Source organism: Corvus hawaiiensis, chromosome 8 (genome assembly GCF_020740725.1).
Source record: "Corvus hawaiiensis isolate bCorHaw1 chromosome 8, bCorHaw1.pri.cur, whole genome shotgun sequence".
Classification (NCBI taxonomy): domain Eukaryota; kingdom Metazoa; phylum Chordata; class Aves; order Passeriformes; family Corvidae; genus Corvus; species Corvus hawaiiensis.
Window position 1 is genome coordinate 29,703,245 of NC_063220.1, and position 16,424 is coordinate 29,719,668.

At 43.0% G+C, this 16,424-nt stretch overlaps 1 long non-coding RNA gene across 1 annotated transcript in view; it reads right to left on the minus strand.

The window, feature by feature from the left end:
* LOC125329061 overlaps nt 1-16,424 on the minus strand; it is a 109,188-nt gene that overhangs the window by 53,228 nt on the left and 39,536 nt on the right. Inside the window, exon 2 of the long non-coding RNA XR_007205026.1 lies at nt 15,761-15,850. This is a non-coding gene — a long non-coding RNA (uncharacterized LOC125329061). The remainder of the gene's footprint in view (nt 1-15,760; nt 15,851-16,424) is intronic.

Here is a 16,424-nt window from a genome sequence, read left to right on the forward strand (position 1 = left end):
GCACCCCTGAGAGAATCGAGTCTGACAATGGGACTCATTTCAAGAACAGCCTTATAAACACCTGGGCTAGAGAACATGGCATTGAGTGGGTGTACCACATCCCTTACCATGCACCAGCAGCTGGGAAGGTTGAGCGGTGTAATGGTCTGCTTAAAACCACCTTGAAGGCACTGGGTGGGGGGACTTTCAAAAACTGGGAGATGCATTTAGCAAGAGCCACCTGGTTAGTTAACACTCGAGGTTCCACCAGCCGAGCAGGCCCTGCCCAATCCGAACCCCTACAAACAACAGATGGAGATAAGGTTCCAGTGGTGCACATGAGAGGTATGCTTGGAAAAACTGTTTGGGTAAAGTCTGCCTTGAGCAAAGACAAACCCATCCGTGGGGTTGTTTTTGCTCAGGGACCAGGTTGCACCTGGTGGGTGATGCAAAAGGATGGAGAGACCCGATGCTTACCTCAAGAGGACCTTGTTTTAGGGTGAACTACCCATGGCTCTGCACTTGTATCAATATCAGCATGTATATTTGTATATAATTTGGGTAATGCATAGATTTATATGGTTAAAAAAAAAGTTAAGTTTCATGTAACATGTTAGTATGGGAAAAAATTCGGGGTGGATAATGTTGGGGTTTTAGTTTAGTCTTAGGTTTTCCTGTTAAAGGAATTTTCTCCCATATGCATGTTGCTAGGGGACAAATAGCTGTACTTAAGAAAGACAAAAAGGGGAGTGGGGCGGGCCTGGCTACTCTTTTGTCTACACCTGGGTGTGGGGACAGTTCGCTCTGAGCGTCCGGAGAGAGAAGCTGCAGAGAAAGGAGCTGCTGCTGCTTTCTTTTTGGCCGTTCTTTCTTCCTGCTGGAAGCAACGCCGGGACCCCAAAAGCCACTTTTCCCTGCCCTGCTGGAGACCGAGCTGTGGCTGTCCTGCTCCGCTGCTGCTTCGAGCTTTCGCTACGCTGTAGCCCTGCTCGCCCTGCCTGCCTGGGCCTCCGTGGTTTTTTCCCATCTGGATACATCTCGTCTGCCACCCGGGATTTGCGTTCGTCCCTGCCGTTCCAGCCTGCTGTTCCCGAGAGCCCGGGATCGGCTGCCCAGGGGTTTGTGAAGCCTTTGTTCCATCCTTCCCGGGATCCCAGGGCACCAGAGCCGCGGGTTTCCCGAGCTCGCTCCGGAGCGCCCCCTGCAGCCGCGGGGGAACCATCGCACCTGCCCTGCTCACCGGGAGCCGCCAGCGCCCCTGCCGGCTGCGAGCGGAACTGCACCCGAGGGGAAAGGGCCTGACAGCCGAGAAGGCTGGCACTGGGTTTGTGATTGCTGTTACTGCCATGGTTATTGCTGTTTGTTTGACTGGTTATACACATATAGATATATCATAGTAAAGAACTGTTATTCCTATTTCCCACATCTTCGCCTAAAGGCTCTTGATTTCAAAATATAATAACTTGGAGGGAAAAGGGGTTATATCTGCCACTTCAAAGGGGGCCTCTGCCTTCCTTAGCAGACACCTGTCTTTCAAAACCGAGACACGTAAATAGGCGAGAATTAAGTGGAACTATCCACATATCTCTTCTTAACAGCAAGCACTGCCTGAGATTTCATAAAATTCCAGGGGAGTTAGGTTTTTTCCTCCCAGCCACCAAAAAGCTGTTCATTGTGGAAGAGCAATCTCCTCCATTCTGAGACCCCAGTGAGCCAAAAGTGCAGAAGCTGAAGGAGAAAAAAAAAACCAGGCAAGTATTTCCTCTGCTGCCTGGTCACCTCCTTTTCAAAGGGATGTAACTCAGTGCAATTACAGTGCAGGGAAGTCAAAAAATCACTGCCCATCATATGTACAAGAGATACAAACCACATCCAAGCCCTTCATACTCCCAGTGAGCAATTCCAGGCACTTTGTGCACTGGTTTATGGCAGCCTGGACAGGAACTAAAATGTACTTAGGAAGTTCCTACTAAAAACACAGCATTATCATCTAAAGGCCTCAGGTGATGTTCTGAATTTTTAACTATATAAACAAATATGATGATCTTTGTTATTTAGAGAGAAGCAGATGGAAACAGGGATCAGAACAGTGTGTAGGTAAGAACACAACTAAAGACAGACCAAATGAAATCATGGTACAAAAAAGCAACACATCTGCCGGGATAAGGAAGGATACAGAGACACAGAGAGAATGTCATTGTCTTCAACTTCCAGGTCTCAAAAATGCCTGAGAATAAAAACTCCACGAGTCAAAAATATCATCATAAACTTCTTGAAGTACTTACCTCTGTTTATTCCTGCCTTTCATAATTTAAAACACAGTGTATATGAAAATCTGCCATCTCAAATTTCATTTTATTGTAAAATATAATGAATCAAAATGAAATATTTCAGAAATGGAAAAGAAAAAAGGAAGAAATCACAGAAATGAGAAAGCTCTAGTTAGGTCAGTTAGCATTCCAAACAGTTTGTTTGAAAAATTCTTTGAAAGCTGCCAGCTCCTGACAGTTGGCTTTTTTAAACACAACAGGATTTTTCTGATAAAAAACTATTTTGTTTATTATTTTTTGACTGCTTGACTTCAAGTAAAGCTCATTTTAAGCAGATTATATTGCAATTAGATCTAACAACTTTTGCAAGGCATGGATAAAGACCTACAGCATTGAACTCTGAGGGAGAGAGAATTCCTTAGACCAGTAAATTAATATGCTTCAGTAAGTCCATTCTTGTTTGTGAGCAAGTGGCTGATATTTCCTGCAGTCAGACCCTGCCTGACCCTTGGTAAATGGAATGCAGTTCAAAGACTTGACGTTGCAGTGTAGATTTCTAAGCAACATTTTTCACTGCCATAATGCAAATTCAGTGTCAAGCCAAAGCTTCCAGGATGGATTCAGTTAGGGGACTCTAATTTGATCATTTGGCTGTGGCTGCAGGTCCTCCACCTGAACAGCAGCACATCAGGATGTCTGAGATGAGATAGTGCCTGCATGTACAACCAAAAATCTGTAGGCAAGCTGGCCAACAGCACAGCCCCATTTTCTGGTGGCTGTACATTCCTGGTTGGGGATTTCCTCAAACTGATAAAACATGGGGCAGACTGTATTTTTTTTGTTTCCCTAAGACATATTTCACCCAACACGTGCCATGTACAGCATAAGATGACAACATCCGTGAAGAGATTGTTTTGCACAGAGGAATTTGTGACTCATCAAGAAGAAAGGTGAGTTCTGCTGAATATATAATGCCAACTTTGACAGGAAATCTTTGTTTCCACTAAGAGGCAGAGTATCAAATTAGCAAAGACAGCACAGTTCCAGAAAACTGCAGCTCAGCAGTTAACTTATGCAAGTGATGAACTTGGCATAAGTGACCTGAAGATTCCACCTCCTAGGAAACCCTCACATCCATAATAAAACCAGAGTGATTACCATGCATGGCTCTCCCTGGCTGTACATCACTGATGTGGGGCCATGCTGGGGCAGATCCACCTGGATGTGTCGGACCTGCTCTGGATGTGGAGTCAAACGTGGTGACACATCAAAAGAAGCTGTTACAATGCCCCTGCACCCCTTCACCTCTATTTTTAGAATCAGCAAGGATGGTAGTGCTGTGGCTTTGCCTCCACCTTCACAATATAGGTGAAAAAACCCAAATGATGGGGAATTTCAACAGCTCCTTCTGTCTGTGTAACCACTACAAAGGAAGGACACTGGCAGCTCAGTATTGGTATCCAGCCAGCAGGTACATTACCTCAGACCCCACAGATGGTTTCAGGAGCTCTGCAGCTACAGAAATGACAGCCTTTCCTTTCCAGCCTGCAGCCTCTGAACAAACTCACTCACCTTTTAAGTATTAATGAAGTGCTCTGCTCACCTAATGAAAGCAAGTTTTCTGTACTGAGTGAGCTGGGGCCTTGGCAAGCCAATTAGTGCAAGATTTTGCAACTCCTACCCATGCTATTTAGTGCTGTTGTAGAAAGTGCTCACTGGCAGAGCTTTCTGGTGAGCTGGCAGAAACCAAATTGTCAAAAGTAATTTTCCCCCAAGGGCACAATCCACTTTGATACATTTTCTATTTTGAGAAATATAAGTGTTTCAGAACTGCCACTGATTCTAGAAATGTTGGGCTGTTATTAAAGAACCAGCCTCAGATTTCAGCTTGGCATTCCTTGTTTAGAAATCATTTGCCTTGAAACGCACAAGAGTGTATTATTTAAATTAATAACAACATAACATAACCTAGGTATATATTAACTTCATACATCTATATTAACTTCAAGTTATTTTAAAAGTCTGAAGCAGCAAGATACCAGGGACAAGGATAAGAATTACGGAACGTTTAGGAATACAGAAAGAGGAGAAATAAGAAAAGAAATAAAACATTAAGTTTTAGGACAGCTTGCAGAAGTTGTGATTGATTTCATGCAGTAGAAGTCGTCCCTGCTTTCAGCCACGAACATGAATGAACAAGCACAGACCAGGGAAACAAACCCAAGGGACCTTCAAGGGGACTGTGGGCATCCTCAGGGAGCAGTGTCCCACCACAGTACCTCCTGACCTCTAAACCCTGCTGGCATGCCATGCTCCAATGCCCTGAGGCTTCCATGACAGTTAAATCGAGGATTTGTATGCTGCCTCTCTGTGCATTTAATCCTCAGCTCTCCATTTCACAAAGGAAGCTCTCACGGCTGCTATAGCTGGCATTCCCCTGAGCTGTGATGCAGCCTGTGGTGATGGGATCTCTGAGGAAGACTTTTCACACAGTGCTTCTCCCCTGCTACAATAATTCCCAAGTTCTAATTTTCCTCATGCCACTGCTGCTCAAGAGCAGTGAGTTATGATGTCTGGAGGCTGAGGAAGGAAATGATCAGTCAATCGAGCAGGCTCCATTCTCCCAGCTAGGATGCAGGGGCACTTCAGAGCATTTAGGAGACTGGAAAAGTTGCTCAGTTAGTGCCCAAGCAAACCTGAATGTGGCACTGATCAGTAATTTATAGTCACACAGGCCCAGCCCTACCCTTTTGTAGGGTGTACTGTGAAGGTGTTTCTGTCTCTCAAACACTTCTCCAAGTATTTGTGACCCACACTATGGTATAACTATGACTGGAGGGCGATTAAGATACCAGCTAACCCCAGCACCCCTGAAAGCTCAGTGATTAAATACATAGTATATTCTTACTTTCTTGTACTTCATGTGTTTTATGCAGCTCAGCTGCACTAAGGGCAAAACCCTAACAAACTTTGGCTTACAAGTACGTTTTGCAGCTAACAAATACCTGCCTCAGCTTCAGTGTTCATAGACTAGCAAAAAGCAGTCATTAAGTTCTATTTACTTATGGAAGATTTTCCTAGATGCGAGAGAATGCCCCCTCCTTCCTCTGAGTTTTTCACTGTGGAGCTCTTTGAATAATCTTTTATGCTCTGGGGTATTGAAATACTAAGCTCTGACAAAAAAAAGGCTTCATGGAAAAAATCAAATTAGAATCATCTCTTTTTAATGAGCCTGTGTCTATGGCTGTTTTTCATTGTTTTCCATAGAGGAAGAACCAAGTTCTTGGATGAGGCAAGAAGCAATCAGAAGTGTCAGCAAAAACAACACACTTTCTCCTAGCTGCCGTGTCAGTTTAATTCTGGAAAACCACACATTTCTCAGTATTATCAGTTAGCAAAAGAAACCAAGTGGATTATTAGTTAATGCTATGGGATTGCTAACATTACCTCTCTGTGCCAACGTGGAAATGGTCTCCTAGTCCAAAAATGCTTATATACCCAAGCACATGGAAATATTTAAGAATAATGAAATCTTAAAGATTTCCTGGCTTTATAACATCATCTACAAGTGAGATATTGTATCATCTTCAATGAAAAGAAGATTCAATCCTGTCGATGCCCTATTCACCAATCAGGTAACAGATTCATCCCTTTTACTTCCCCTCTCCTGCAGACTTCCTGTACGTCACGTTCTGGCTTACATACATTTAAATAAAAGTCTCCTCTCTTTGAATGTTACTGGTGGACTTTTTTTGCCCAAAGGTCAGCATCCCCTCTGAGTGTACTGCATGCCTTTGGACAAAATACAGAGGTAGTATCACAAACTGAAATACAATAACATGATTACAAACTACGTCTCAGCTAATGCTGAGCAGTCCACTCTTAGCTCTACTTTTCATTAACAATTCGTACTCTACCTTTTTAGATGAAAAAGGAGTTGGAGAAGAACTAGGGAAAAAAAAAAAAAAGGCATCCTAGAAAACGTCACTTGACACTGGTGCCTAATGTAAACTCTGTAACGTGGGACTACATGGCCAGATCATCCTTCCAGAACGCCCTGCCCCGTATGGAAACCTGGAAAAGGGACTTGCTGTTGATCCACACATCAAAATACAGAGCAGAGTGAAGCTGCTCTGAGGTAGTGGGAAGTTTTTCTAAAGACCAGAACACAGCTGTGCTGGAAGCACTGAGCAGGAGATTGCTTTCCCCAGCCTGCCTGCCAGGCAATCAGAGCCCGTCAATAAACCAATACCCAGCCATACCCTTCCCTCCCTATTCTCCATCCCCACCACCTGGTTTGCAGATACTTTGTATTCCCTGAATTGCCTTGCTGCTTGAGCTACACAGGCACAGAGTTAACAAAACTCAAACATGAGTTCATGCAGCTCTGTCTCTGTGAAGGGAAGGAAGGGGGAAGCAGAATGCAGAAAGCACCGATAATGCTGTTGCCTTACCACGGGCCTTTCTCAAAGCTATTGATTTTCTGTCACAACTCTTTACTGAAATCACAGCATGGCCTTCTGGCTGGCTGAGATGCATTTTTGTGTAAACATGCTCCCTGGTGTCCCTGTATTATCACATTATCCTCACATGCCAGCTCTCAGCATCCCTGTCACCACTAGAAGCTGACACACAGGTTTCCTTTTTATAAAAACATAAAGCTGCAATAAATTCCAGTTCAGTTTAAACTAAACCCATTGTTCCTGATTCATATTCATAGTACCTTATTCCCAGCATCAGAATTTTCCCTCTCCTTGTTTTTCTCTCTTTGAAGGAAAATGCTGTTTACTGGGAAGCTGTGCTAAAGCTCTAATTAACATGAGTTGCACTGAGCAAAAAGCACACCAGCAAACAGGCCTGTTCTAACCCTATTTTTAAATCATATTACATTTCAAGACATGCTCCCTCTGTTGTGTAGGCCCACACAGTCACTTAGGGCTCACTGCCTGCTTCAGCTGCTGGCTGTTTCCCAAATTTTCCTTCCCTTCTTATTCTCTGCCCATGGAGACAACAAACGAGCTGTTTCCACAATCAGGAGAGGCTCCTTGCTGAGTCAAAAGAATGAGCTCCTGTTAGAGAGGAAAATACTCTCAAGACACAGGTGTGCAAGCGACATCATAATTACCATCAGAATAGATGGTCTGCAAATTGCCCAGCATTCGTAATTAACAGTGCTCTCTAATGAAGACCACTCTGTGTGGGATTACCACCTAATAATGCTTCATAGCTGCATGAACAAAGCTTTATTTCACTGAGAAAATGAGGATCAAATATTCACAGAAGTAATCTACCCCAGAGTGCAAGATCCCCAAGTCAGGGATAAAACTGTGGGTTATTTAAATATCAATCAAAATGAATTTGTTCTTAAACACTGGTTTACCACTGAGATACAAGCCAAGCTAATGGGAGCTGCATCATGGAAATCTCTTCTGGAACCTGGTGAGATGCATCTGCAGGTCCTGAGGGAACTGGCAGAGGATGTGGCCAAGCCACAATCCATCATATCTGAGAAGCCATGGCAGTTTTACAGTTACTGACTTTAAAAGGGGAAATATAACCCCACTTTTAAAAAGGGGAAAAAAGGAAAACCTGGGGGACTACAGTCTCACCTTGGTGCCCAGCAAGATCATGCTAAGGCACGTCAGTGGTAATGGGAACGTAATGGGAATATAACTGGTGACAGCCACCATGGCTTCACTAAGGGCAAGTGGTGCCTGACAAATTGGATGGCAAACTGTGACAGAGTTACCGTGTTAGTGGATAAGGGAAGAGCAACTGATGTCATCTACTTGGGCTTGTGCAAAGCATTTGACACTGTCTTGCTTGATGTCTTCGTGTCTGAAACAGAGAGAGACATTGCTGGGAGAAAAGGATTAAAACCTGAAGATTTGGCGAGGAGGGAACAGTTTCACTGGAAGTGACCTCGCATCTGGGAATGCTAAGAGTATCAGTGTGGGAAAACTAGTATTTGCTAGGACAAACTAAGCCTGAGAGATCCTGTGTCCCTGTATGCCTCTGCCTCCTGGTGTTGTTGGTGAGGCAACAAAACAAATCTGCTCTTTGCATTGCACCTGGGGCTTGGTGCTCAACCAGATTGGCTCTAGGTGTTGATTCACACCCACACAGATTTGATGTGTGGAAAAGGAATTGGCTGGATGGTCATACTCCAGGAGTTTTGCTCAATGACTCAAAGTCCAAGAGGAGAGCAGTGATAAATCCATTCCACATGGATTGGCACTGGGAGCAGAGCACTGATATCTTTGTTGGTGACATGGACAGTGTGCTCAGTGCACCCTCAGATTTGTTGATGACCAAAGCTGTGAGGTGTGGTCAACACACTGGAGGGGAGGGATGCCATCCAGAGGGACCTGGATAGGCTTCAGAACTGGGTCTGTATGAAACTCATGAAGACTGCTTAGTCCTGAAGACAGGAAAGTTCTTCAGCAAGCTCCTCCTCTCCCTAACTCAGCCTGGACCCAGTCTGAAGCTTAACTGATTCTATGATCTGTGGCAGAAAGGACAAGAGGCACAGTTGCAGCAGCCTGTACAGGTTTTATCCCAGAGTTTAAAAGTCACTTTGCAGAAAGTGTAAAGCACTTTTTGATTCTGCTGGTGCCAGAGAATCACCATTAATGCCGGTTTTTAATGTATCCAGGGTCAATAAAATTGAGGAAATTCCAGTGTAAGGATGTTGGATATTTGCTCGTTACCAATTCAAATGTTATTCTGATGAGGTCAGGGCCTAATTGTACAAGGACACTGAGACCTGAAGAATAAATGATAAAAACATGCCCCGATTTCTTAAGGAAGAATTATAGCAGCGATTAGCATTTGTATCACACTTAGTGTCAAAGTACCCCATAGCACTTCACAAAGCCCATCTCTGCCCCACCGTGGTCGTTCAGCAATCCTGGAGGTCAGCAGCACTTTGTGCATCTGCCCTTCCTCCTCCTTCCCAGGCAGCACTGGCAGAGCCAGGTATACCACACGGAGTGGTCAGGGTGCAACACTGCAGCATTTACGGGGCAAGAGAATCCAACAGCCTCTGAAAGCTCCTGGGGCTACCTGGCTTTCTCCAAGCCTCCTGCAGGACTGACTTCCTGCCCTCTGTCCCTTTGGCACTATCAGAATACCCTCACTGGAGCAACTCCAGTCAGCCAGGGCCACAGAATGCCCGAGACATAATCAGCTTTGCATTGTGAGAGAAGACAAAATATGACACGAATGGAGGAGAGAAAACCTGGTTTATCCATGCTGATTTTGGTGGTTTTCTTACAATTCGTGCCAACCCAAACCTCAGCCAAAATAGTTTTGAATGGTACCACGAAGTTAAAAGGAAAATGTGGTGTCTGGCCATACCGAGGGATTAGTTTTGTCAGGACAAAACCTCCTATAGCTGACTTAATAACTTGGCAAAGGCACTGTAAATAAAGGCAACACTGAATCTGCCAATTCCCAGCTTGTCAAGCTCTTCCACAACCAACAAACCACAAAAGTAATTACAGACAGTTAAAATGCAAAGAGCAGGAGGCCATTTCCTAAAAGGCACAATTACTGTGCCCCTAGAGGCTGGGTTTAAGTTTACACCCTGAATTAATTTCCATTCATTTTCATCTGAAATTTGTTTGGCTTTCCCAAGATGTACGTTTGAGATGTTTCCAATTTATCTGAGACTTCATCATGAAGGAACTTGCAGCACACACTTCAATGACGTGTTTAAGTCCCTCATTCCCGTGACATTTGGCAATAGTCAGCTTTCTATGAGGCAGACTTCTAAATAGCCCAAAATAAAGATCTTGTTTTCAGCATCTTAATTTGGAGTTTTCAGTATCAGTCTCAAAAAATGAACTATTTATTTGCAGGGTTGAGTTGATAATCCTACATATCTGTTGGCTGCAGGGCCGAAAGATGCTCCTATGAACATCTAATCTTGTTTCCTGGATAAAAATGATACAAATTTCACCACAAGTGCTTGCATTCCTCAGAACATTTCTTGGGTTTTGAGTAGAAACACACATATGCATTCAGCACTGAAACAGGCTTGAATCCAGCTACACAAATGTTGTAACAACAACAGAGGGAAACAAATGAAATGTTACAGCCCTTTCACATGGCCCGAGCAGTGGAAGAAGCGTTGAGCTCCTGGGAATGCTCTTGCTCTCAGAAGAGAACAAGAAGAGATGATAATCATCCAAAAATTATCCAAAGAGGTGTCCCTGTGCTGCTCAACACCCTGAAAGCTGCGCACTGATAGGTGTTCACACCATTTAACTTCAGACATTCCCAGTTTGATACCTCCATGTACAGTTACTGAAAAGAGAGGCAGGTTCCTAACATGGATTCTCTGTAACACCCTCTAGAAGTCCCATTTCCCTTTGGAGTACCCAGGTTCCTAAGAACTATTCTAAGAATATCCTTTATTGTCTCACTTTTCTGGCTCTTGGGCAGAATATATATATTGTTCTTTCACAGTAGGTAATTTATTCAGAGGCATTTTCCAAGTCAGAGGAGTTACTCCCAGCCCCAGCTGAGCTTCTTGGTAAATGTGCCCTGTGCAGAACAGCAAACACAGAGAGGACAAAGCTGAGGAGGGTTCAGCTGTGCCAGCAAAGCACACTAAGGGGCTACACAAACTGCTCAGCCTCCCTAGAACACAAAGAGTTTAAATTTGGCGGGAGGGAGTCTTTTATAAATCTGGAAACAGATGGCTCCTGTGTGCGCTGTACTTCCATCTACCTTTTTCCCAAGGCCACAGAGGAGCCCAGACTGATGCTGACTGGGAGAAGTCCAGACCATTTCTGCCACTCATTAACATGAGCAGTGCAGAACAGGGAGCAACCACAGCCATGCTGTTTCCACCTACACACAGGAATGCCCACAGGATACACCAACTGCAGACCCTCATGAAATTACCCATAGAAATAACAAGACTGTTCTCAGGAATCACTGGGAATCCCACTGCCAGAGCTACAAACCACCACACCTAACCTGCTCTGGGTTAGGCAGACAACACCATGGATCACAACCAAGGTCAGCAATTTGATACTTTCCTGCTTCAGTACATGATGTAACCAAAGTCTCTGTAAGACCTGTTCTTTACAGACATTCTCAACACACAAACAGAAATCAAAAATCTCCAGTCTGCCTGCTTAAATCCTGCTGGAGTATATCTGTACACTTCACTACAAAGCCCCACCAAAGAAGAGCAGATTTATGTCAGATGGGCATATGACACTGTTTCTTTCTTCCCCTTATGCATCCTTACCACTGACATACCAGGCACCTTGTTGAGATGCCTGTGCTTTGTAGAACAGTTATAAGGAGCATTACTAAAAAAAACAGTTTTCATTATTCACAAAAGCCTATATAAGTTACCAGGCCAGTATTTCAGTCATTCAGTGTTATTTTCTGCCAGGAATATACAAGTTAATACGACCTTTTACAACATCTACCCTTAAGATGCCTCCAAGCTATGATGGGATTACAAAATTTGAAATCTGCTGAGGCAGATGAAACATTTCATGTTAGAATGACCTGAAAAATACGGGGTATGCCCATGTATTCCCTCGAAATTCTCATTCAGTGGGTTTCAGGGTTTATTTTTCCTCTCTGCTGATTTGCAGACCCTTAAGCATTTCCCTTTGGATCCCCCAATGTCAGCACAATAATAATATTCTTGCCTTTCTTAATTACCTTTCTCAGATCTCTTAGAAGCAGCTAATAGACCAACAGGGATCCATAGAGAATAATCTGAAAATGATGAGTTAATAACTTCATAAGGACAGGCCCTTAAGTGATTGTCCTTCAAAGAAGGACGCACTTTAATAACAGTGTATATATTATATAGCAGTTTCCTGTTCTTCTGTCTTGCATAACAGAAATAACAACTGCAACCTTTGCAATCCTTTGACACTACATTTGTTTAAACTGTCACAAAACTTGCCCAGAGCAGGCTGGGGCAGTCAGGGTCAGCAGAATGGTGAATTCCAGGCTCAGGAATTCCGGCAAGCTACAGTATGCAAAACAGACTTGATGGTAATGCTTATTTTTATGTGGCTCTCTCCATGAGGAGGGTTACAAAATGCTCCATGCAGAGCCAATCATTCACAGTTCAAGCAACCAGGGATGGCGCTGAGGGAAACCTCATTTCAAAAGGAAAGTAATATACATTTTAGTACTGGAAGTTTTAATGGTAATGTACACTAGAGAGAAATAGCACTTAGAAAAATGCACTAATGATACTGTCTTTTTGATGGAGACATCAGAGGAATGATTTCCATGGCGCTTTTGATCCTGGACTCTGAAGGTGAAATTTTCTGTTCAGGAGCTGATGTGTAAGTTTTTATGAGGCTCTCATTAACCTTATCTTGAAACTTTCAGTGGGACACACACTTTTACTAGACACTGTGTAGAGGTAAATTTAAGGAAGGTGAAGTCTATTAGAAAACAACAAACTTCAAAACCAACTATTTCACTCAGGAGATTTTTATCTGAAGTCTCATTAGATGACTCACAACTATTCTCAAGCCCCAAGGAACACCCGCCTGGAATGTCACACGAAGGATGCTGCAGACATACAACTCTGGTTTGTAAAATCAAGCCAAGGCAATAAACTTGGTCAACAGGCAAAATCCAGGGTAGCTTTCTCTACAGCACTGGGGCACTGACCTGTGAGAAAGGGGAGGGGGGAAAAAAATTCAAGACCACTTCTTAAGACTGTGCAGAGAAACAGATTCTCAGGTGTTAACCCTCAGCACCAGGTGCCCAATTCACAAGGTAACAGCCTGGTTGTAACTTTTCCACCTCAGCAAGCAGGGAAAACAGTATCAGTCCTTTTAAGTTGTAGTCCTGCTTGTGAAGGATGAAATCTTTAAAAAACCTGGTCACTGCTGACCAAACAAATACACAGTATAATGTTGGCTATAAGCTGCAGCTGAAATGTGTGTTTAAATTATACACAGAACAAATTCAAACACCATCCATGCTTCCAAGGGTGTTCAAGAAGGTATTTAAAGATTTCTGTGAACAATTTGCAAAGTGAAAACACCCAAACCTGTTTCAAAAGTTCTTTGCCTCAGGCACCAGCTCTATCTCTATATTAAGTTTTCATACACAGAGGTAGAGAGCAGATGGCCAGTGCAAGCAGACAGTTTTCAACAGGGGTGTTTCAGTCTCTCAGTCAGAGGTTTATCTGAGCAGCCTGTGCTCTGTTTAACAGAAACATCCAAAGCCCAAAGATCAGGATCGCTTAACCATTCACATAAAAAGATGAAGAAGAAATGCAGACACTATAGGAGTTCATTAAATGATGCTGTTGATTGGCAAGTCATCTGTCAACCTGACACTGGGCTATTTAGACACCTGAAAAAGACCTGTTTTCAGAGTCCTTCTGTGAAAACCTGAACAACGTTTGCTCTGGGATGCACATCATGTTAGCTAAAATTAACATTTTTGTCTCTCAGCTTTTTCAATTGTCTAAATTCTGACCTCCCAAGCGTTGTTTCTCTTTGCAAGTTTAACTTGCTATGATGTAGATGGAAATAGTGCAGAGTATTTCAAGCTGCCTGGCTCTGAAGGAATTGAAAGGATGTAATCCTGGAGGTGGGAAAGGAGAGAAAAAGAACTGCTTTGTTGTAACACACTACTCCTTGTTCAAAAGGCTGTGTGACACCTCCAAGTTTTGACAACACAGCTGCATTTATATCTACTTGTGATGAGAGTTCCCATCAGCTCAAACTTGGCATTGTGCCTGACTGGCAATTCATTACTTACTGTAATGTAGGAGCACTTTTTAAATCACAGCAGCTCCTCTTTACTGCTCTCTCTCCACTCTACCCTGAGGAGCTGACGTGCCTAAGTGGAGATGCCACCACCGAGCTCTGGGGTGGTGTTCCCCAGCTGGTGCACAGCCTGTTTATTCCAAACAGGGGCCTCAGAGAGATGCTCCAAATCGTAGTCTGAGGCAGCCTCTCTCCCCATCCACCACAGAGATAGCCAAGATATGTAAAATGAGTAATGAAGGGGAAAAATATAAAACATGGCTCTGTTCAAGAATTAATGTGCTCATTTTAACTCAACAAGCTCAATCTTCCCTGTTTACAGCCTAAATTATCTCCTTTAACACTGAAACAATAGAGGGAGAACACTGCCACTGCTTCCCTCATGGTAAGCAGACAGGTGCATGCTGCTTGTTGGAGTTAAAAAATGAGCCTCCTAATAGGATAATATAGTTTGGATTATATTAGTTAGAGAAAAATTGAGATGAGAAAGCCTCAAGGGCATAATCATCATGAAACATGGGGCTGATTACTGAGAAGTGCTGAGCTGCAGACAAAGTCATTGGGTGTTATATGTGCATGATAATATGATCACTACTGTCTTTCCACAAATTATGGGCAAAAGGTAGATTTTCATACAGCTACCCATCCAAGTTTCCCTCACTAAGTGTTTTTATACATAAATTTTTAAAATCCGCAGATCATAATCATTCCCATTTAAACCTCTGCAAGTGCACAGAACAGCAGCACAATTATTTATAATCCATATGTAGAATGCAGAAATTGTATAGCACTCGATGAACATGCACTGCTGCACATTCATGCAGAGGAACAATATCACAGAGACATTGCTTGAAGGAAGATCAATCCTCTTGACCAATGTAATGAAGAGAAAATTAAGGCTAATGAGAAGATCAATCCAAGAAAATTCAAAGACTTCAGCTATTACTCCAACTAGAGATCAGAGGAAAAGTGGTTTTACATCACTGGGATTTTCCAGTGTGTCTGAGGAACCAGAACACTCTACAGCTTCACAGGCCCTGTTCTGACAGTGAGCAGGGAAAGGATCACACAGCACCAGCTGCACCTACCAGTGGGCTGGGCAGCCTGGACTGTTATCCCATAGTGAAAATAAAGGTACTGCAGCAAAGGAACAAGATAAAAACTTGGCAATCAAGAGCATTCTTGAAAAACCTTCACACCTGTGCCAAGGGAACATCTCTGCTGGTATCAGCCCAGACAGGAGCTCAGAGCAAACAGGAGGAAGGGCAAAAGTCAGAAGCTCTAGCAGAAAGTCCATCAGTGATACTTTAAGTGACTTGAACTGTGAGCCAAGAAATGAATAAATTATGACATCAAAGTCTGCACTCGTATTAAGTGACAGGGTCCTAATTTTTAATTTTTATGTTGGGGGAATTCATTACCCAGAAATGTTTATGTGCTCTCTAGAAAACACATATTCACTTTCTTCTTCTTAAATTACTGTTATTGGTATTCCTATTGGCAGGGGGAAATACAGAACCACACAAAACTGCCCAAATCACAGCATAACACTTCAACATGTCCATCAGCTAATGCTAATCTATAATTGAACACCATGTAGGTACTCAGGAAATCCATTAAACTATATAGATTGTTCCTTCAGGATCAGTGCTTCAGGTTGCTTTACATAAGGAAAGGCATCCAAGGTCTAGGACACTGTGAAAAAACCCACAGATCTACAGAAATACTTACCAGGCATTTCAGGAAAGACATCTGACAATCAGAATGCTTGATAACTTCAAAAAGAATACACTCACTGAAGACGTCCACCACAGAAAATGCCTGCAAAGACATAAAAGGACTTGAATGGCTTTGAAAGTCAGTCAAAACTCATTCAAAATTGTGATTCCATGGTTTAACCCTAGCCATTTCTTTTCCTTACACAGATGGCCCATCTGTTTGACTGTGAAAAAAAATTGGCAAAGAAGGTAAATACATTAATGCTTTAACAGTTTTTAATGCTATGTGCTAATTGTCTCTATTACCAAATCAAAGGTGTGGGATAATAAAACGGAGACAAACCCCATGAAAAATCACAACTGAAATTTAAAAAAAAGGGAAGTCTTATATCTCCAGCGGAGAGGCATTACACCTGCTGCCTCTGAGTCAAAATGCTTTGCTGTAAAGACCTGCAACTCCCATCCCCTTTTGAAACAAAACTCTGAGCATGCCCTGATGATAAGCAAAATGTCAGAGTGAGGTCAGTGCTGTGTTCAGATGACAAGCACAGGAGAACAGAACACCATTGGCACCATCCAGGACAGACAGAAATGCTCTGCAACGTAATAGAAGTCCTTATATTTATTGAAAAACACATTTCTTTGCAATACTATGCTGTAAGCCAATTGTTCTCTTT